A 22,495-nucleotide genomic window follows, 5' to 3' on the forward strand; every position below is an offset into this window, starting at 1 on the left:
AAATACAGTAAAAATTGTATTTTTAACCGTACTAAAGTACTCGAGAAAAAAATCTGTTGTCGTAATTCTATGGCTGATATGATAATACAACACCTAGCATACATTATAGGCTAATATCAATTAATTATCCAAGTTTTCTACACTACAGATTACTGTAACTAAAGTCAAAGGATGGGCTACTACAGTAAGGTTGCCGGTTTACTTCAGTTAAAAAATAGTGTACTCGATAATAAGTGGTGTAAATCTAAGCTATTACATTACAGTTAATGTGTTTTAATTCATGCGGGCTTCAACGCGCGCGCACACGCACACACACACATAATGAACACACGGATGACACATTCACTGTCTTGCGAAATTCAGTGTCATACATCATATTCGCGATCCACAAATGGTGAATAATCTGCATAAACAAGGCGACGCTTATAAATGAATTCGCTCCTCCGATCTCCAATACGGCGATGAGTTTACTGATAACTTCACGCAATCGATCGATGTCAAATGCAAGTCCAGAACCATTGTTTAACACTAAAAGCAGATGTGGATCATCTTACCCGCGTGGATCGCAGAGCAAAAGCAGCATCTCATCTGGAAATCTTGTGTTGGGAAGCTCGTGTTGCTGCTGTTTTTACATGTTCACCGGAGCGGAGTGTCGGATGATGCTCTTCGGGCGACCATTTCTCCGAATAACGCGATGATGATGATGGTGATGACTCGGAAATCACGAAAGCTACTGCCCACAAATGTGGGAGGGGAGCAACAAAACACTGCCATATGATGATGATGAAGGTGAATGCATAAAATGAATCATATTTATTAAATCAAATACAAGAGTAAGTGCATTGAAGAATTTATATCTACTTGAGTCATACTAAACACATGTCTGAATGTCATTGCATTTCATTAGTGGATGCTTCAGAGTTTATCAAGAGCTTGCATTACATCTATATTGATGTGAAAGCTATTATTTTAAATCTTTTCCTAATAAAACCCCAATTCTAGTTCTAACTCTAACTAATACATGCAATTAATTTATAGTTAAATCAATAGTTAAACTGTGACAATGACGATTAACATGCTTTTTTTTCACTGCATTAAATGATTTATGGTCACACTTAACAATAAGGTTTCATTAGTTAATGTAGGCTATTTACTTACTAATTATGAACACTACTATTGCAGCATTTATTAATCATAGTTTATTAATGCATTGCTAACATCCAAATTCATGCTTGTTAACATTAGTTTATGCACCGGGAGTTGACATGAACAACTGTATTTTCAGTACATGAACAAACACTGTATTGTCCATTGCTTGCAAATAACTTTAATACAACCTTATTTATTAAATGTGACCTAATTTATGTACTTGAGTCATACTTATAAATGTCTGGGTGTCATTGGATTTTATTAAAGTGGATGCTTTAGATTTTCTCAAGAGCTTTCAATAAAACTACACTGTAAATAATAAATGTTATTTTACAAGAAAATGTCTGTGTTTTTTTACAGAATTTTCCACTTTTTTCAGTATACAATGAAAAACCTGTTGTTTTACAGATTTGTTCTGTAATAAAAAATAATTCACATTAAATTTACAGTTGTAATTTGATATTACATTATTTTTCTGCTTTTTAAATGAAATGTTCTGTATTTTCACAGAGTAACAAGTAATCTCACGTTAATATTTACAGATTATTCCAGTGAAAAATAGGGAAACCAAAATTTAGTCGCATTGTTTTTAGTGAAGATAGTAAACATATGAAGATTAACATGAGGTTAAAAATGTCAATATAATGCATGCACTGTAAACTGAAATGTTTATTTTACTACTCTAACAATGTTGCTATGCGAACTGTGATGATCACCAGTGATCTAGCGGCTGAGTTTCACTGGAAAACTACACACGTTCCTTTATGAGCAGATTTTTTCAACAATATTTTAATGACTTATTTCTAATAGCTGATTTCTTTTATCTTTGCTGCGATGACAGTAAATAATATTAGACTATATATTCTTCAAGACACTTCAATACAGCTAAAAGTGACATTTAAAGGCTTAACTAGGTTAATTAGGTTAACTAGGCAGGTTAGGGTAATTAGGCAAGTCATTGTATAACGATGGTTTGTTCTGTAGACTATCGAAGTAAATTTGCTTAAAGGGGCTAATAATGTTGTCCTTAAAATGGTGTTTAATAAATTTAAAACTGCTTTTATTCTAGCTGAAATAAAACAAATAAGACTTTCTCCAGAGGAAAAAATATTATCAGACATTCTGTGAAAATTTCCTTGCTCTTATAAACATCATTTGGAAAATATTTGAAAAAAAATAAAAAATAAAATTAATTTTTTCAAAAAAGTTTAATTTATAGTATTTTTATTTTCTCCATGCCCATTCATGAATGTTGTTTGAATTTAAGTTACCATAGAAATGTAAGTTGTTTGCCATTTATTCAACCCAGGCTCATTCTGAAAACACAGTCCAGTGGACGTTTCTGGAGACCGCGAAATACGTCCCTGGAGGTAAGTATTTGTGCAGTTTTTGTTTTCGCGAATCCGGGAGAGGCTGCTGTGTGTGCTTTTTCACGTCTCGAACGCCTCTCCAGTCCGCACTGTTCTAGCGTAAAAAGCCACCAGAGGCCGCTGTCGAGCGACCGTCTGTCTGACTGACGGAACCATTGACTGGGCGGCCGGCCAATCGGCCGACCCAGCCACCCTCCTCCTCCTTCTTCCCTAAACCCAAGCGACGATTTACAAAAGCCGTCCAGAAAAAGAAAAGCCCTTAACCCTAGACATAGACATGCCATATAGACCTTTTTCATGGCTGCTGCATGGAGGGGGCCATAGCGACCAGCGTCTTCCGGTAGAATGCTAAAAACTTCCGTTCACAGCGTGTACAACTGGTAATTTGCGCTCCGAAAATGGGTTTCAATAACGTTTTTAATGGATAACAGAGTGTTTTTGTGACACACAACTTAGAAATGTGTCTGTTAAAGCCGTTATAATCTGTCACGTGTGGTTCTAGCGCGTTAGAAATACGAGAAAAACGTTATCCTAGTTCACGTGTCTGCCGTCAGAAATACTGTGTTAGCTCAGCGGCTCTTTAACACACACAGAGAGAGAGAGAGAGAGAGACAGAGAGAGAGAGAGACAGAGAGAGAGAGAGAAAACCAGAGTACTGGCATGAAACTTAACAGGTATGAAAGTCGTGCAATTTACAAAAATGACCAATAAAAGTCTGTTATTGATCCTCTGCTGCTGATTTGCTGTTGATTCTAATCGCGAGCCGTTTGTGTTTTATTTTGTGTGTTGTTTTCACCACGGTTTGTGTTTTTCTGTCAATTTGAAATGACACTAGCCTATATTTTCACTTTGTCACAGTTATTAAATCAGTGTGTAGTGGCACAGTACAGGCTACGTGTGTGTGTCAAACATTTTGGTGAACTACATTTGTTTGGGCTGGTTATATATTTAAAATAAAGAGAAAATGTTGACTTTAGCGATGACGAGGCTTCATTTAAACTGCAGAAGATGCCGTCTGACACCGAGGGGAAAACGCCTCACAGCAGCTGCTTTCCATCCTATTAGATCACATTTCTTTAAATGATCAGTCCAGGAGATGCTGCTGATGGACAACAGTGTTAGTTCAAAGAGGATAAAAGCAGGTAAAATAGATTAAAACTATCGTTTCAAAGCTGTCCAAATGTGACTGTTTACACGCATCAGCTGCCGACCGGAAGTTCTTTGCATTCTTGCGCATACACGCAAAGCATAATTGGTAATTTTGCGTTCCAAGAAAAAGGTCTATACATGAGTATTTAGTTATCTCCAAAGAGCAATCACTTACAGTTCGTTGGTTACTACAGCAGGGGAGTTCTCGAGACCTACCTGAGCTCAAACTCCCCTCCCGCCTTGCAACGGGAGGGAGCCCCAGGCTTGAGGATCTTATGAGCTCAGGGTTTATTCCCGCGACAGAATGCCAAACTAGCTTTATAATCAATAATTAGCTAAGTGTGAACTCTTGAACTAACAACGATGAACTGTATTTTCATTAACATAAACAAATACTGTAATAAATGTATTGTTCTTTGTTTGTTGATGTTAGTAAATGCTTTAGTACAGCCTTATAGTAAAGTGTGATCTAATTTATTTACTTGACTCATACTTATCAATCTCTGAATGTCATTGCATTTCATTAGAGTGGATGCTTCAGATTTTCTCAAGAGCTCCATTACAAGAATGTAATAAGGTGAAAGCTATTGTTTTTATCTGGTTTCCCAAAAAAAACCTAAACATAACCCATCTTTTACATCTAGCCAGTAAAAAATACATGTAATCAATATTACTCGTAGTTAAATCAATAGTTAAACAGTGACAATGGCACCTTCAAATAAATTGTAAACATTATTCAACACATTAGACACTGATGGTGTGGATCTTCTGATAGATGTCCGCAGTAACATATGTCTTTGTGATTATTAATTATGTTGAATGTTTAAGAGCCTAGATTATAGGATCCGCCTCGGGCAGGGGTAGCCAACCCTGTTCCTGGAGAGCCACCTTCCTGCAGATTTCAGTTGCAACCCATATCAAACACACCTGAACCAATTAATTAGGACCTGAACACCACGTGATAATTACAGGCAGGTGTGTTTGATATGGGTTGCAACTGAAATCTGCTGGAAGGTGGCTCTCCAGGAACATTGTTGGCCACCCCTGCCCTAGTGTCATCCTGCTTCAGAGTAAAACTGGATTATGAGTGTCTGCTTTTCTGTATGCCAAATGATTTGTTTCTTCGGGAGCTACCCAGCCAGGTCAGAGGTCATGGATACTTCTTGAGTGGACCTGGATTCTTGAAGTCTGTTCATATTGTTATTTGCTGTGTGTCCATTATGTCTTAAGTGATATTTGCCATTTTAAGTGTTGTCTTTTAAAAGGTTTTGTTATTATAATAATAACAGCGGGGCATTAAATAAAGGCATATTTTTTCGTGAAGCGGGCAATTTGAGGAAGTCTGCGATATTTATTTGACGGAAGAAAAAACATGATTGGAAAAAAGCAGCCTATGCCGGTTATTAAAAAGAATCAGTCAGTATTTTCGTTTTGTAATATAAATTAATTATTTAAGTGAAAATAATTTAGGGCAGTCCTATTTATTTTATTCATTTTATTCAGATTATTCTGCTCTTCTGTGCTAAACACTGCAGGTGCGTGAAAATGCTCTGTTGTTCTGTTCTGTTATTAATATGCTAGCATTTAAAAATAAATCAGTAGCCTATTTTAAAATGCAATATTTAATGTGTCAGACACATAGATACGTCAATTTGTTTAATATAAAATTAATAGTAATCTGACCAGTTAACCGTTAATAACCAATTAATGAGCTGCTGTTGTCAGTTAGCAAAATTAAGGAAATGAGCATCCCTAGTAGCTTTTTAATTTACTTTTTCTATGTAAGAGAACTTGATTGAAAAAGAATTTTGAACATGCTTGAACCATCTCCACAATGGAGTTTAGTTCTGTTTGGATTTTCAACAGTTTTGTTACAAAGAAAACAGAAGTGATATAGCTTTGGCTATTTATTTATTTTATATATGGCTATTTATATTGTTAATAATTTGCATAGTTAATACTGTTATTTGATGTTTAGTTTATAAAGATTTTTAAATGTTATTTAATAAAAACTAGTTTTAAAAATCGTTTTTTTCCCACCCCACACGGAAAAAAAAATCGTGATACGAACCGAATCGTGGGTAAAAAATCGTGATAAGAACCGAATCATGGGTAAAAAATCATGATACGAACCGAATCGTGGGTTTAGTGTATCGTTACAGCCCTACCATTTACTAATATTCATTCTTCCATGGTGGGGCGCCACGCCAAAATTCATCCCGCCACGGCTACATTACAGCTTCCCATTCAAAACATTTTTTAATAGCGGGTGATAATCACACCAAAACGTATTAAAGGCTAAATGAAATATAACAGCGCAAACTTTTCTGTAACCAACCGTAGTAGTGCTGCGTGTTATTTGTTTGACCCTTTAAGGCTACATGCTGACAGACTGACTGTCATGAATTGAACCATGAATTAATATACATGCAAATAATCAATATTACTCATTTAAATCAATAACAACACTTTAAATTAAGTTATAAACATTGTTCAAAACATTAATGTAGACTCTAATGCTTAATATGCTTTCGGTGTATGTGAATAACCTTTTATTCATTCATTTTCTTGTCGGCTTAGTCCCTTTATTAATCCGGGGTCGCCACAGCGGAATGAACCGCCAACTTATCCAGCAAGTTTTTATGCAGCGGATGCCCTTCCAGCCACAACCCATCTCTGGGAAACATCCACACACACACTCATACACTACGGACAATTTAGCCTACCCAATTCACCGCATGTCTTTGGACTGTGGGGGAAACCAGAGCACCCAGAGGAAACCCACGCGGACACATGGAGAACATGCAAACTCCACACAGAAACGCCAACTGAGCCGAGGTTCGAACCAACGACCTTCTTGCTGTGAGGCGACAGCACTACCTACTGCGCCACTGCGTCGCCTGAATAACCTTTTATTTGGATGCAAACATTAAAAATGAAACATCTAAAAACAAGTAGACTTATTTTAAACGTATAACAATGCATTCAAGTACTTTACTACAGCATGGCTCAAAAACATTATTTTTTTTTCTATATGTTACCATGTGGGATGCTATTGAATTATATCCATAATTGATGTTCAGTCAGAATGCTGTAAATTTAATGAGAGTTTTCAATTTAATTATGTATGTTTTGCATATCTTGCTGCCTGCAGCACCTTCAGCAAACCTTCAAAGTGGAGTTTGTTTTTTTAATACAGATAATGCAAACGGGTTTTAAAACAATTATACAGGAATGACACACATGAGGAGCATTGACTTATATTCATGCAGGTAAAAAAAAAATGAGACACTTTGCAATTTTGTGTTCAGATTAAACTAAAAAGTTGAAAGCATATTAAGTGTACATTCACCTGCCACTTCATTAGGTACAGCTGTCCAACTGTTAATGCATATTTGCTGACACATTCAAATGGAAGGGTCAGATTTTGGCATCAACAGCATGAAAGCATGGATCCATCCTGCCTTGGTGGTGGTGTAATGGTGTGGGGGATATTTTCTTGGTATTTGTGGGCCCATTAGTACCAATTGAGCATCGTGTCAATGCCACAGCCTACCTGAATATTTTTACTTCATCTTCTGATGGCTACTTCCAGCAGGATAACGCACCATGTCATAAGGCGTGAATCATCTCAGACTGGTTTCTTGAACATGACAATGAGTTCACTGTACTCAAATGGCCTCCACAGTCCCCAGAACTCAATCCAATAGAGCAACTTTGGGATGTGGTGAAACGGGAGATTGGCATCATGGATGTGCAGCCGACAAATCTGCAGCAACTGTGTGATGCTATCATGTCAATATGGAGCAAAATCTCTGAGGAATATTTCTAGTAGCTTGTTGAAACTATGCTAGGGATGCAATAGTTAACCGATTTCACTATTAACAGCAGTTTAATCCGTCACGGTTAATTAATCGTAAAGGCTTCTCAACATCGGGTTTTTGCATGAAACAAAACTGCTGCAACGAAAAGTTATACCAACTGTGCGATAGTTTAAAGTTTCAACCTTGTACACAATCAAAGGCTTGTTTTAATTATGGCTGAGGAGGGTTTTAACTAGGGGCCATTCACATATCCCATCTTTTACGGGCACAAGTTCGTTATTTCCAATGGAGGCACATGGTTTGCGCACATAATAGTACCTTTCAGACAGAGGTTCAGCAGTCTTTGACTACATTTGTTCTATTTAAAAGGGAAAAAACTCTGCGGACCTGGTACCGGGTCCGTGACGTCATCGACTTTTGCTTTAAGATTTAAAGGGCTAGCGTTGCACCAGACCCCCGTAGGTGGTGTCGTTTGAAAGTGTAGAATCTTTATTTTATGCACATATGCATCACTTTGGTTTTTATTCTACTGTATAAAAGTTATTTACACTTAAATACACAGTGTTTTATATCCCCGAGCTGGGTATTGAACATTGGTTCATTTTCATGTCTTTCATATGACACATGTACAAGTTATATCTCAAATGAAAGCTCTTGCCGGTGCTCATACGGCTCTAGCATTATTTTTACAGAATTATATTCACATATCAAACAGTTGTTGAATGAATTGTGGTGTTTCCATGGCGCAGAAGTGAAAACAATACATTCATGATCAATAAGCAGCCCCAGATAGCACACACAGCTTTAACCTTAAATGCCACCTTTTCTTCAGCAAACATCATATTGCTTTTCGGTTTCTATTATGTGACTGGATGTTTTGAGCACATAATTTTTTTTTTGTAACCTGGTAACAACAGTGAAGTGAAGCACAGTGAAGAGATGGCAACATGGCGACAACATCAAATTATGAGGCTAAAAGAAAACATTTGTTTCTAACATCTTAGAAGCATTTACATGGGCACAACATGACAGAAAAAATTTATTTTTGCAGTTTGCTGTCAGTTTAGCAAGTCAGCCCCCTGCTCTTAAATTATTTAGAACTGCAATGAAATACCTGCACATTTTCCATACTGCTTGTTTTGTTTGCGTAACGCTTGAATTTTGCTCATTATACGATTATGAACATTTTTTAAATATTTAAATTCAAGATTTGCAGACTTTATTTGTGACACAATATTTCAATTATGTGGCTAAAAATAGCCATTAACTTTTTTTTTTTTTTTTTTTTGGTGGGGTCAGTGAAAAATTGGGGTAAGTAAAAATCTTAACCACTGGCCCAATCAGGCCAGTAGAAAAAAATTCTTAGCGTTGAACCCTGTAACTACTAAGTAACATTCTTTAAAGAGCCCATATTATGGGTTTTTAAAAAATTCCCCTCCATGTAGTGTGTAACACAGCTTTAAGTGAAGTGAAGTATCCAGCTAAGGCTTAAATCTGTAAGTGTACAGTGTTTAAAACTGTTGATTCATCTATAAAAGAGTCGACTCATAGTGCTTCAAACGAGTCGCCTTGATACCGAGTCATTAGGTGTTTCGCCATGACGTACAAACGAAACCAAGTTATTCACGTGCACACGCAAACCCGGGAGATTTCAAACCTGAGGCCCCGCCCTCTGACGCAGAAACCCAGACACACACACACACACAAACATGCCGGTGGATTGAAGTCACACTGCAAATGGATATTATCGAGTCTCTACCCAAAGATGAAACCTCAGCATTATAGCCGAGCAGTTGGAAACTACTGGAAACTTCTGGAAACTACATGCTACAAAGAATACTTCATCTGCTTTTGTTAAAGGAAGGATCAGTAAAGAGTAACTTACTGATGGACGTCAGGATGAGTTTCTTCCTCCATTTCTCAAGTGTAAGTACGTGCGGTTAAAGTTGCCTCGTTTACTCGAGCTTGCAAATGTATTTAGTTGTGATTTGTTACTTGTAACCGCGTGTACTGTATCAGGTTAACTCGCTATATTCTCTTATCGCGTGCAAAGTCACGTTAAAAACGCGACGCGTGCTGCTTTGTTAACGGAGCTCCGTGGACGGGGAGTAGTGTGTGTGTCTGTGTGTGCGTGTGCGCGCGCTGTCGTCCGGAGGTGTGTGTGCGTGTGCGCGCGCGCGCGTTGTCGTCCGGAGCAGGGTTAAGTACGTGTGTGTGTGTGCAATATGCTTGTGTGTGTCTGTTAAAAGAGCAGAGTGAGAAGCTAGGAGATCTCCTCAACTGTTTTTGAGTTTTTGCTCAATAAAATAGTCAGTCGTCTGAATTTTCAAGTCCATAGTCTGTATTTACATTGACCCACTGGCAGCTAAAATCCACGCCTACACTATCGAGCGTGTATGAACTGTGATTACTTTTATATTGCTGATTAGCTGTTTGCCTTCAATCAGAGAGTGAAATGCCAGTCGACCAATCGCAACAGACTGTCATTGGTCCAATCAGCGCAGATTAGCTTCGCGCTAAGGAGGGGTTTGGGAACAAATGAATCACTGGACGATTCATACGGGAGTCGCTGGGATAATTAGGTAAAAATAAATGCAGATTATAAGACCATGAAAGTGTTTTTTGACCTTGCATGCATATTAGACTGTTGTTGGAGACCCTTACAACCAAGATATGACCCTATTTCATGTATAATATGGGCTCTTTGATTACATGTGTTTATTATGTGCTCGGGGTTAGAGGGAGGGTTCGGTTTTGCATTAATTGCATGTACTTTATTGTAATTACAGTAAAAACATGGACAGCTTCAAGAGGACCTATTATGCAAAGAAATCACTTCAGACTTGTGTTAAAACATAGTTGTGGGTCAGTGTGTGGATATCTCCAGCCTCTAATGGTAAACATGAATTTTTTATATTTGTTATAATCAGACTTGACTCTGAAACTGACCTTTTGACTGACATTCTCCCTTTGTACGTGTAATCAGGGAGGAAAAGCCCCGCCCACTAGTGCCCATCTCTCCCTCATTAGCATAAACAGCAGCCCTGAGTGACAAGCAGCCGTCTGTCCATTAGCCATTAGTGTTTGAGCTGCTGAAGATGATGTCAGCATAGACTAAGAGGCATATAGATGTGGAGTTTTAGATGAAGCACACACTCGCACACATTTGACCTTTTACACTCAGGTAACGTTATTCCTGCTTGAATCTGCCACTATGCTGACACACAGGCATTTGTAGCCCCGCCCTCTTTTCAAAGAGGACAATCTCATTTGAATTTAAAGCGACAGCTACCAAAAAATGCCACAATTAGCGTGACGATTAGAGTTATAAAACATTATTTGTGTGGTATTTTGAGCTGAAATTTCACATACACACTCAAGAGACATCAGAGACTTGTTTGGCATCTTGTAAAAAGGGACATAATAGATCCCCTTTAAAAGAGAGTGACAAAGTGCATTGATTTCAAATGACAATGAGTAGTTTGTGGACAATATGTGTTCCCTAAATAACATATGCTTACACTTTTATTACATTAAATAACACTGTTGGGCGACACGGTGGCTGAGTGGTTAGCATGGGTTTCCCAACACATGCACTTTAGGAGAATTGATTAATTGGCTGTAGAGTATGAGTGTGTGAGAATGAGCGTGTATGGGTGTTTCCCAGTACTGAGATGCAGCTTTGTAAAAAATATGCTGGATAAGTTAGCGGTTAGCGGTTCATTCCACTGTGGTGACCCCTGTAGAATAAAGGGACTGTTATATGCAACGTAGGTAAACCAAGTATGATAGCCAAATTAAATAGACAAACTCTAATAAATATACATGAATAACGGTGCGAGTGTGTTGTATTTATTCATTAGGTATAATATGCTGCCATTTACTGCATCGCACTTGGATTTACTTCTTATTAGAAAAGCCCTGCATAATCTGCCGTGGTGAATTCTTGTTCTAGTTACACATTGTGCAACGATGCACATTTACTCAGTCATGTGCAAAAGGGTGGAATGGGTCACACAATGACCATATTTAACAAACAACACATCAACACTTCTCTGATGCATCTGTAATTAACAGGCATTTCCCTCTCTCGTCGTATTAAGATGCACATCAGAAAGGGCTTCATATTCACATCACACACACACACACACACACACACACACACACACACACACACACACACACACACACACACACACACACACACACACACACACACACACACACACTTGTATCATTGTGCACAGCATGTAATAAGCCATTTCTCTGCATGGGATTTTCATCTGACTGGAATATAAAGGTTTTCATAGTGGCTTGACTGATATGGATTTTTTTTATGCTTCTGGCGGTATCTGAGGCTCGTGTTCATTTGGTTTTTATGTGCTTTCAGGGGCTGATGAAATAGATTAGAGCTGAATAACAGACTTAAATGGAGAAAAAAAAATTCACAATGGCACAAGTGTCTCATTTAAAAAAAGTTTATTTATTCTTAAGTTCAGGTTATTTGATTTTATATAAAGCTGGATGTACACAATTTTTTTTACTACTAAGTAAATAAGTACACCTCAATTTAAGAGTGAATATTTCATATTTCGTCCATCTGTACTGAATATTTCGGTGTTTATTTAAATAATTAGTGAATATTTAAATGCAGCGATCCGAAGTATTAATAAACATGCAAATCAGCTACATCCCTAGTCACTGAACGTCTTTAGAAATAGAAAGATAGTATATTTAAATTCATAATAAATAATGCAAAAAAATTTTTTTGTTTCTCTTGATTTTTGCTCTTTTTACATTTTTTTAAAATTTAATATTATTCCCTAACATACACAATTTGAGATACTAATGTTTGGGCCTTCAGTGTTGAAAATGATTTTGTTAGACAAGCTCCAGGTTTGGCTTCAGCACTGAATAATCTAATGTATGTGCACAAATAAAATAATGCATCATATCGAAAATACTGATTTAAGAGAGATCTGCGGACAGAAAAATATACTGTTTGAACATCGATATCGCCATGTGTGTACTGCAATAGTCAAATCACAGGATATTAATAAATACATATACTTTTAAACTAATTATTTTAGTTATTTTACATTAAACTCCCAAGACAAAGCACTGTTTGTTTAACTTTTATACGTGTGATTTTTAATAAATGCAGATGCACAGCATAGAAAAAGACTAGATCATCCCAGTTGATCTAAATTAATGAAATCTTCCCAAAAAGAGCTGTTCAGATCATCTTGTTATCGCAATCGTAATGTCTCATTTTCATGCAGCCCTATCTGTGAGGTGTGTGCTTATTTACGCTGAGCACTGTATATACACTCAAGCCTGAAATTTTCATACCCCTGACGTTAGCAGCTAATGCGCCTCTGTGGAATTGCCTCAAATTATGGCAATGCCCTTCGAAACCCAGGTGAGGAGCCCCTGAGCAAGGCACCAAACTCTTAATTACTCCCCGGGCACTGGAAGCATTAGCTGCCCTCTGCTGCGGGTGTACGCTCACAGTGTGTGTTTGTGTGGGTGCTCTCACTCCTCACTCAATATGCCTGTGCGTTATGTTTCTATCCTGACTTTGTACCTATTACTGCAGTGCTACTGTTTTTATTTTATTTTAGGTTTTTGTTGGGTGGGTCTCGGGTTTAGTACAAAAATCAAAAAGAAAAAAATAATGTGTGTGTGTGTGTGTGTGTGTGTACTTGAATGAGTTCAAGAGTTCACACTTAGCTGATAATCAATAAAGCGTATTTGGCATGCTGTCCCAGGAGAGAGCCCTGAGCTCGTACTCGTAATATCCTCGAGCCCGGGGCTCCCTCCCATTAGAAGGGCGAGAGGGGAGTTCGAGGTCAGGTAGGTCTCGAGAACTCCCCTGCTTGTCACCGTGAGAAGTGTAAACTAAGGTTATCTTGCGTGATCATTTGTTTTAGTCGATTGGCTATGGTTTATGTTTTTGGACGGTGGGAGAAAACCAGGGAACCCGGGGAAACCCACGCGAACAGTAGTGCTGATAACGGAGCTAATAAGGAGCCAGTCATGTTGATTGTAGGCACTGGATCCTCTCGAAATTAGTTTATGCATAAACCACACTTAAATGCAGAAGAGAAATTTAGAGTAGGGGTTAAACTATACTTGACAAGGTTAATGTATACATGCATGCTTGCGTACATGCATATACAGTAGTCAACATTTAAAGAGGATCAAAAAATTGTCCTAGTAATAAATAGGGACCCTATTATACACCCGGCGCAATGCAATTGTTGTTTGTTAGTTTCAGCTCGGCGCAAGAGTCGTTTTGACGCTTTGCAGCTCGCTGTTTAAATAGCAATATATTTAAATAGCAAATGCATTTGCATTCTGGGTTAAAAAAGGAGGCGTGTTGAGGCCAACCCAAGCTCATTCTGAAAACGTAGTCCCGCGGACGCTTTTCCCTTTCGCGCTTGCCGGCCGCCCAGCCGACCGCTTACCTCCTTGTGGAGGGCTTCTCCGCTGCAACCCGTTTGTCCACTCAGCTCACCGTGTACGCCAGCAGGCTCGAGATGCAGAGAGGAGTTGACCACGGCGATCGGTTTCGAGTCTGGGGAAGAGCGGTTCCAGCAATCAGGTAAGACAAAAACAGAATCCCAAAAATTAAGTGAACGAGTTTCGTAACAGGATGAGAACCCGGTGAAATCCGAAAACGCGGTAGAAAAAAAAAACTAAATCAGGGCTTTTCTTTTTTTTGGACATCTTTTGTAAACTGTTGCTCGGGTTTAGGAAAGCGAGCGGGTGGGCGGGTCAATCTGTAAAATTGGTTGGGTTCAGGGAAGGAGGAGGGCGGGTCAGCCGATTGGCCGGGTGCGCAGTCAATCACACTGTTATGAAACTCGTTCACTTAATTTTTGGGATTCTGTTTTTGTCTTACCTGATTGCTGGAACTGCTCTTCCCCGGACTTGAAACCGATCGCCGTGGTCAACTCCTCTCTGAATCTCGATAAACCCATTTTAAGGTCAACATTATTAGCCCCTTTACGCAATATATATATATTTTTGATTGTCTGCAAAAGAAACCAGTTATACAAAGACTTGCCTAAGTAACCTAATTAAGCCTTTAAATGTCAATTTAAGCTGAATTCTAGTGTCTTGAAGAATATCTAGTCTAATATTATGTGCTGTCATCATGGCAAAGAGAAACGAAATCAGTTATTAGAAATGAGTTATTAAAACTATTAAGTTTAGAAATGTGCTGGATTTTTTCTTTCTTTCTGTTAAACAGATAAAGGGTCTCTATTAATTCAGGAGGGCTTATAATTCTGACCTCAACTTTAGTTATTTACCTCCCTGTAAATAAGGAAAGTGAAATAAATACAACAGAATACAAATATGAAACAAGCTGTGCTTTGAGCATCTTCACTCTATAAGGAAAACACTTTAATTATAGCTACAAACAGCCTTCAGTCAAGAGCAGTGAGAGATTTTGTCCTTTTGTTGTTTGATTAATGGTAAAAACAGTGGGCAGCAGGAATATTGCGCGCTGTCCCTTTAAGAGCAGCACAGTTCTGATTTATTCACTTTCACATGTCTTTTGCCGACCCAAATTCTAAAACTTCCCAAATCCACATGCAGAGGTGTAAATGCAAAAGTTGTGTAACATTTTAAAGAAAACCCTTTGAATTTTCATAAAACACTGTTGAAAGTGTTTAAAATATCTGTATATGTTGTCTGTGTTATAATAAACCTCGCCAAAAAAGGCGCTTTTTCTTTTTTTTATAAACTCAAATTTGCAAGTGCACCTTTTAGGTTGTGTGTGGTCTAGCGTGCTGTAATTAATTTAGCTGGTTCCTGCACATGTCTGTAATCATAGGAAAAAAGAAAAATGTCTCCACCATAATCTATGCAAAAGTTATTGTATTCCAACTGAAAGACTTTAAACTTTATTAATTTATTCTTTGTGCAGTCTACAAAAATATACCACAATATCAATAATTTACACTTTCCTTTTAAACAATAACTAAAGGTAAACAAGAACATTCGAAACCCAACAAGAACATTCGAAGCATTAATTAAAAAAAAAACACACACACAACAACATTAGCACCCACAAGAAGTGTTAAAGCAACTAAATAAATATACATAAAATACAAATAACACATGCACACATTAATAAAAAGGGCAGAGATCTTTCTTGAAAGAAAAAATAAATAAAATAAAAATCGTATAAATTAGAGAAGTGTGTTGTTCCTGACAAAATTAATAAGAGGATCCCAGTTTTTATAAAATTTTTTCAAATGAAACCTCTTAATTTAAACTTAATTTTTTCAATATATAGAAAAGACACCAAATTTTCTGAGCATGAGACAGTGGGAGGAGGTTTAGAAGACTTCCAGTGTGGTAAAAACCGACTCCGGGCTATCAGTGACGCAAAGGCTAGAACATAAGCATTCTTATTTAAAAGGTTATCAAACAAAGCCGTTACACCAAAAATAGCAAGGACCTTTAAAATGTAAGGAATACAGAAGTATACTGATACCAGGTACGCAGAGGTATCCGTGTATATGAGGTTAATGACATTATTAAATGTTAGCGGTCTCAAAAATGTCAGTAAATGCATACTGATATAATCAATAACTATAGAATCACTCTTACTATTGTATACGAATATAGTATCCTCTCTGAGTATGAGTTCTGATTATTTAATTGTAAATGAATGTCTACTTGCTACAGTAAATAACATCTCTCAAAGTTGTTTTCCTTGTTGTATCAACTGTGTTGCTTGTAAGCATGATTTTCCAGCAAGACTAATAAAAAATGAATAAATAATAAAAAATTGCCGTTTCCCTCTGGCATGAAGCAGAGTTCAAGAGGATAAAGTCTTGTCAACTTTATTCTCACGAGTAAAACTGAAGTCTTTGAGTATTAAATAATCATAAAACAGTACAAAAAAAGTGAAAATCTACAAAAAAAAAAAAAACTGCCGTAAATATTTATAGATTTGAAATTTGTAACATGTTAATAAATACACAAATACAACAAATAAGGTATTTGTTTACCTGTTACACATGAAAGCTCATTCCAATAATCCTTGAGGACGATAAAAAAAAACAAGCATTGATCAATTCTTCCTTTAAGTATCAATTTGTAAACATGAGTTTGATATTTGAGAAATTATAATAAAGGGAATTTTCACATGCATCAGACTTTATTATTTTTTTTATTAAAGCATAAAATAAGCATTATTAAAAAACAATACATGAAATAACAATTTTGTATATCAAATGAGGAAATGCTTATCAAATTTCCATGCTTTTCAGATGCAAAGTTATAATAATAACAAACAAAAAATACAACTAAAAATGCATCTATACTGCATCTAAAACTTCTATGCATTTTAATGACTTTTCTTCCATTAACAGAACATAACATAACTCTAATAAAAATATAAGTTTTTTTCATCCTCCCTCATGCATCAGACTCTGATCTGACTTTATATTAAGCTTTTTCCTTAATATATACACCTACCGGCCATTTTATTAGGTACACTGGTCCAACTGCTTGTTAACGCAAATGTCTAATCAGTCAGTCACATGGCAGCAACTCAATGCATTAAGGCATATAGACATGGTCAAGACGATCTGCTGCAGTTCAAACTAAGCATAAGAATGGGGAAGAAAGGGGATTTAAGTGACATTGAACGGGGCATGGTTATTGGTGCCAGATGGGCTGCTCTGAGTATTTCAGAAACTGCTGATCTACTGGGATTTTCATGCACAACCATCTCTAGGGTTTACAGAGAATGATCTGAAAAGAGGAAATATCCAGTGAGCGGCAGATCTGTGGGTGCAAATGCCTTGTTGATGTCAGAGGAGAATGGCCAGACTGGTTCCAGCTGATAGAAAGGCAACAGTAACTCAAATAAGCACTCGTTACAACCGAGCTCTGCAGAAGAGCATCTCTGAACACACAACACGTCCAACCTTGAGGCGGATGGGCTACAGCAGCAGAAGACCACACCGGGTGACGCTCCTGTCAGCTAAGAACAGGAAACTGAGGCTACAATTCACACAGACACACCAAAACTGAACAATAGAAGATTGGAGAAACGTTGCCTGCTCTGATGAGTCTCCATTTCTGCTGCCACATTCGGATGGTCGGGTCAGAATTTGGCATCAACAACATGAAAGCATGGATCCATCCTGACTTGTATCAGCGGTTCAGGTTGGTGTAAAGGTGTGGGGGAGATTTTCTTGGCACACTTTGGGTCCATTAGTACCAATTGAGCATCGTGTCAACACCACAGTCTACCTAAGTATTGTTGCTGACCATGTCCATCCCTTTATGAGCACAGTGTCTCCATCTTCTGATGGCTACTTCCAGCAGGATAACGCACCATGTCATAAAGCTCAATCATCTCAGACTGGTGTCTTGAACATGACAATGAGTTCACTGTACTCAAATGGCCTCCACAGTCATCAGAGCTCAATCCAATAGAGCACCTTTGGGATGTGGTGGAACGGGAGATTGGCATCATGGATGTGCAGCCGACAAATCTGCAGCAACTGTGTGATGCTATCATGTCAATATGGAGCAAAATCTCTGTGGAATTTCCAATACCTTGTTGAATCTATGCCATGAAAGATTAAGGCAGTTCTGAAGTGTCTAGTTCTAGCAACGTGTACCTAATAAAGTGGCCGGTGAGTATACAGTTATAGTCGAGATAAATTTCCTTTTGACCTTGAGCAAAATCCTGATTACTTGATTTTAACATTTAATATATTTTTATCAAACCAACAAAACTAATTGAAAGCATCACTAAACTGACAAAATGTTGTCTAGTTTTTCTTCAAAGAGCTCGTTGTATGAGTTTTGCACCTTGTAAGCATTAATTAAGCAGGCAGACTGATGAAACATTAATAAAAGTGTGCAAAATACATGAGATCTGATTTGACTGCATGCCGTTCTGGAATATGAAGCCTTTTAGTAAACGGATTTATGCTGAAATGTGGAGAGCGTCGGCTGATGAATGCGCATACAGAAAATCAATGATGATAAATGAGCGTCTACAGAGCTGCTGGAATCGCGCGGACAATATTTACTCAAAAAGTCATTAAAAACACTTCAAACGTTGGCTGTCGGTGGAGTTTGGATTTGATTCAAGAACTAACACTTTTATTAATCAGCCAAATAAATGCAAGTGTTGGCTGATGTTCATAATCCCATAGGCCACAAACTGGCTGAGAAACATTTGAGTGCAAAACAAAACAACAAGTTTATGGACGAAAAATAATGCTGTGGAAAAGTATGTGCCCCCCATGAATTGTTTATTTTTTTGGCATATTGTTACTTATGCTATAAAGAATATGGGAAAAACAGTGCTTTGAAAAGTATGTGCCCCCTTATGAATTTAGAATATATATATATATATATATATATATATATATATATATATATATATATATATATATATATATATATACACACACACACACACACACACACACACACACAATACAAAATATGATAAGACAGTGCTGTGTAAAAGTATGTGCCCCCTAAATTTTTTTTTGCCATTTTTTGTTTGTTACTTTTGTTATATATGGAAAAATAATATTGTGAAAAAGTATGCACCCCCCTATTTATATATATGTGTGTGCGTGTATATATATATATATATATATATATATATATATATATATATATATATATATATATATATATATATATTAATATATATATTTGTGTGTGTGTGTGTGTGTTTTCCTTTCATTTTGGCATGTTTGTTACTTTTGTTATAGATGAAAAATAATGCTGTCAAAAAGCATGTCCCCTTATAAATTATTTATTTTTTATTTTTGGATATTTGTTACTTATGCTATCCAGAATATGATAAAAAGTGCTGTCTAAAAGTATGTGCCCCCTTTATGATATTTTTTCTTGGTGTTATTACTTTTGCTATACATGAAAAACAATGCTGTGAAAAAGTATGTGCCGCTTTATGAAATATATATATATATATATATATATATATATATATATATATATATATATATATATATATATATATATATATATATATATATATGCATATATATATATATATATATATATGCATATTTGTTAATTTTGTTATACAGTATATGATAAAAGGTGCTGTAAAAAAGTATGTGCCCCCTTAATAATCTAAATTGATTTGGGTTTTTCTCTGCACATATATGATCACACTTTGGTTAGAGATTGTAAATACAGTGCTGTGAAAAAGTATGTGATAGTGAATGTGATGTGAAAAATGAACTTATTATTATATTTGCATATTTGTCACACTTTTGTCATAGAATATAACACAAATACAGTGCTGTAAAAAAGTTTGAGCCCCCTTTAGGAGTTTGTTATTATATTAATCTGAATATTTGTCACTTTTGTCATGGAATATAACACAAACATAGTGCTGTGAAAAAGTATGTGCCCCCTTTAATAATATATGTATTATTATTATATTAATTTGCATATTTGTTAGACTTTTGTCATGGAATATAGCACAAATACAGTACTGTGAAAAAGTTTGCACCAAATTAATTCTCAATAATAATAAACCAAATTAATTCTCTTTTTTATGCATTTCACACTTTTGTCATGGAATATAACAAGTACAGTGCTTTGAAAATATTTTTTCCCCTCTTTATGAACTACATTCCTTTTTTCCAAGTCTTTTTTATGGATTGTAAACAGTGATGTGAAAAGTATGTGCCCCCTTAACAGTTTGTTATTATTATATTAATTTGCATATTTGTCACACAGTGGAAAAAGTATGTGTCCCCTTTAAGAATTTGCTATTATATTATTCTGCATATTAGTCAACCTCTTGACATGGTATATAACACAAATACAGTGCAGTGAAAAAGTTTGTGCCCCCTTTAAGAATTTGTTATTATATTAATCTGAATATTTTTCACACTTTTGTCATGGAATATAACACAAATACAGTGCAGTGAACAAGTATGTGCCCCCTTTATGAACTAACTTGACTCGTTTTGTCACACTTTAGTTATAGATTGTAAATACAGCACTAGGAAAAAGTTTGTGCCCCCTTCAAGAATTTGTTATATTAATCTGCATATTTGTCACACTTCTGTCATGGATTATAACACAGATACAGTGTTGTGAAAAAGTATGAGCCCCCTTTATGAATTTATTATAGTATTAATTTGCATATTTGTCTCGGAATAAAACATAAAAACAGTGCTGTGAAAAGTATGTGCCCCCTTTATAAATTTATTATAATATTATTTGATTATTTGTCACGGAACATAACACAAATACAGTGCTGTGAAAAGTATGTGCCCCCTGCACAATTTGTTATTATTAGAATAATTTGCATATTTGTCACACTCTTGACATGGAAAAACACAAATACAGTGCAGTGTAAAAGTATGTGCCCCCTTTATGAACTAACTTGATTAGTTTTTGTCACACTTTCGTTATGGATTGTAAATACAGCACTGTGAAAAAGTATGTGCCCCCTTTATGAAGTTATCATAATATTAATTTGCATATTTGTCAGAATATAACACAAATACAGTGCTGTGAAAAAGTATGAGCCCCCTTTATGAATTTATTATATTATTTTGCATATTTGTCACGGAATAAAACACAAATACAGTGCTGTGAAAAAGTATGTGCCCCCTTAATGAACTAAGATTCATTTTTTTTGTCAAACTTTGGTTATGGATTGTAAAAACAGCAGTGAAAAAGTATGTACCCCCTTAATAAACTAACTAGATTCATTTTTTGTCACACTTTCGTTATGGATTGTAAATACAGCACTGTGAAAAAGTATGTGCCCCCTTTATGAATTTATCATAATATTAATTTGCATATTTGTCACAGAATATAACACAAATACAGTGCTGTGAAAAAGTATGAGCCCCCTTTATGAATTTATTATATTAACTTGCATATTTTTCATGGAATAAAACACAAATACAGTGCTATGAAAAAGTATGTGCCCCCTTAATGAACTAACTAGATTCATTTTTTTGTCAAACTTTGGTTATGGATTGTAAAAACAGCAGTGAAAAAGTATGTACCCCCTTTAGCAATTTGTTTTATTATAAAAATACATGTCACACTTTTGTCATGGAATATAACACAAATGGTGTTGTGAAAAAGTGTTTCCAGATCACAAATTTAAACATTGCACAAAAGATAACCAGAGAAATTACAAAATGCAGCTTTTAAGGGTGAAACCAAAAGTCAAACCTGCCTGGCCCCATGTGGTAAAAGTAATTATACTCCGCTCTAAGACGTCTATCAGCTTTCCTTCTGTTAAATCATGCTAATAACCTGAAGAAACATGCAAACGCAGCGGTGTTACTTGCAAATCTTTACAGGTGTCAAAGTGTAAGATGTTTAGAGAGCAGATCTCGGTGGGAAATCTCAGCAGAGGCAGCGCTCGTGTGGGCTGTTATAGAAAAGCGTCTGTGCACATGTAGAAATTTATATATATTTTTTAACTCAGGCTCTTGGGAATCAGGGGTTTGTGTGGCGGTTCACATCTGCACAGCATCAACCGTGTTTCAGCACCTGTAGTCTCGGATTCTGCTCATACTAACAACTCAGGCACAACAGAACAAACACATGCATCCTCTTTAGTGCTCAGTTTAAAGCCACTACTGTGCATCCAAACAATCATCATTTGAGTATTCCAGCAGGAAATAACATGCACAATGGCCCAAAAAATGGCATTTTTAGGTCTAAATTGAAAATATCAATTCTTTTGAATTACAGTTTTAGCATAAACTGAAAATTAAAGCAGAAGTATTAAATTAATGCACATGATAATGTGCATTTGGTTTGGGCAGTAATAGGTTAATATGGTATACCGATCTACAGATCTAAAAATAGCAATGGTGTCAGTTTCAATACCCTTATACCGTCATAAAAAAACAATGCACTTAAATAGGAGACAAGTATTAAAGAGCCCATATTATGGGTTTTTGAAAATTCCCCTCCATGTAGTGTGTAACA

The 22,495-nt window shown here is 36.3% G+C and overlaps 1 protein-coding gene across 3 annotated transcripts in view; it reads right to left on the reverse strand.

Annotated features, from left to right (window-relative positions):
• slitrk5b (SLIT and NTRK-like family, member 5b) overlaps window positions 1–22,495 on the reverse strand; it is a 140,474-nt gene that overhangs the window by 28,215 nt on the left and 89,764 nt on the right. Inside the window, exon 2 of one of the 3 annotated variants that reach the window (XM_073913312.1) lies at window positions 16,525–16,555. The exons of 1 other annotated variant lie outside the window; for it this stretch is intronic. The gene's annotated coding sequence lies outside the window, so the exon portion shown is untranslated. Of the gene's footprint in view, window positions 1–554; window positions 689–16,524; window positions 16,556–22,495 lie in introns of those variants that run through there. One more of the 3 variants, XM_002667321.8, reaches the window with a different exon arrangement.

Source organism: Danio rerio, chromosome 9 (assembly GCF_049306965.1).
Source record: "Danio rerio strain Tuebingen ecotype United States chromosome 9, GRCz12tu, whole genome shotgun sequence".
Lineage (NCBI taxonomy): Eukaryota > Metazoa > Chordata > Actinopteri > Cypriniformes > Danionidae > Danio > Danio rerio.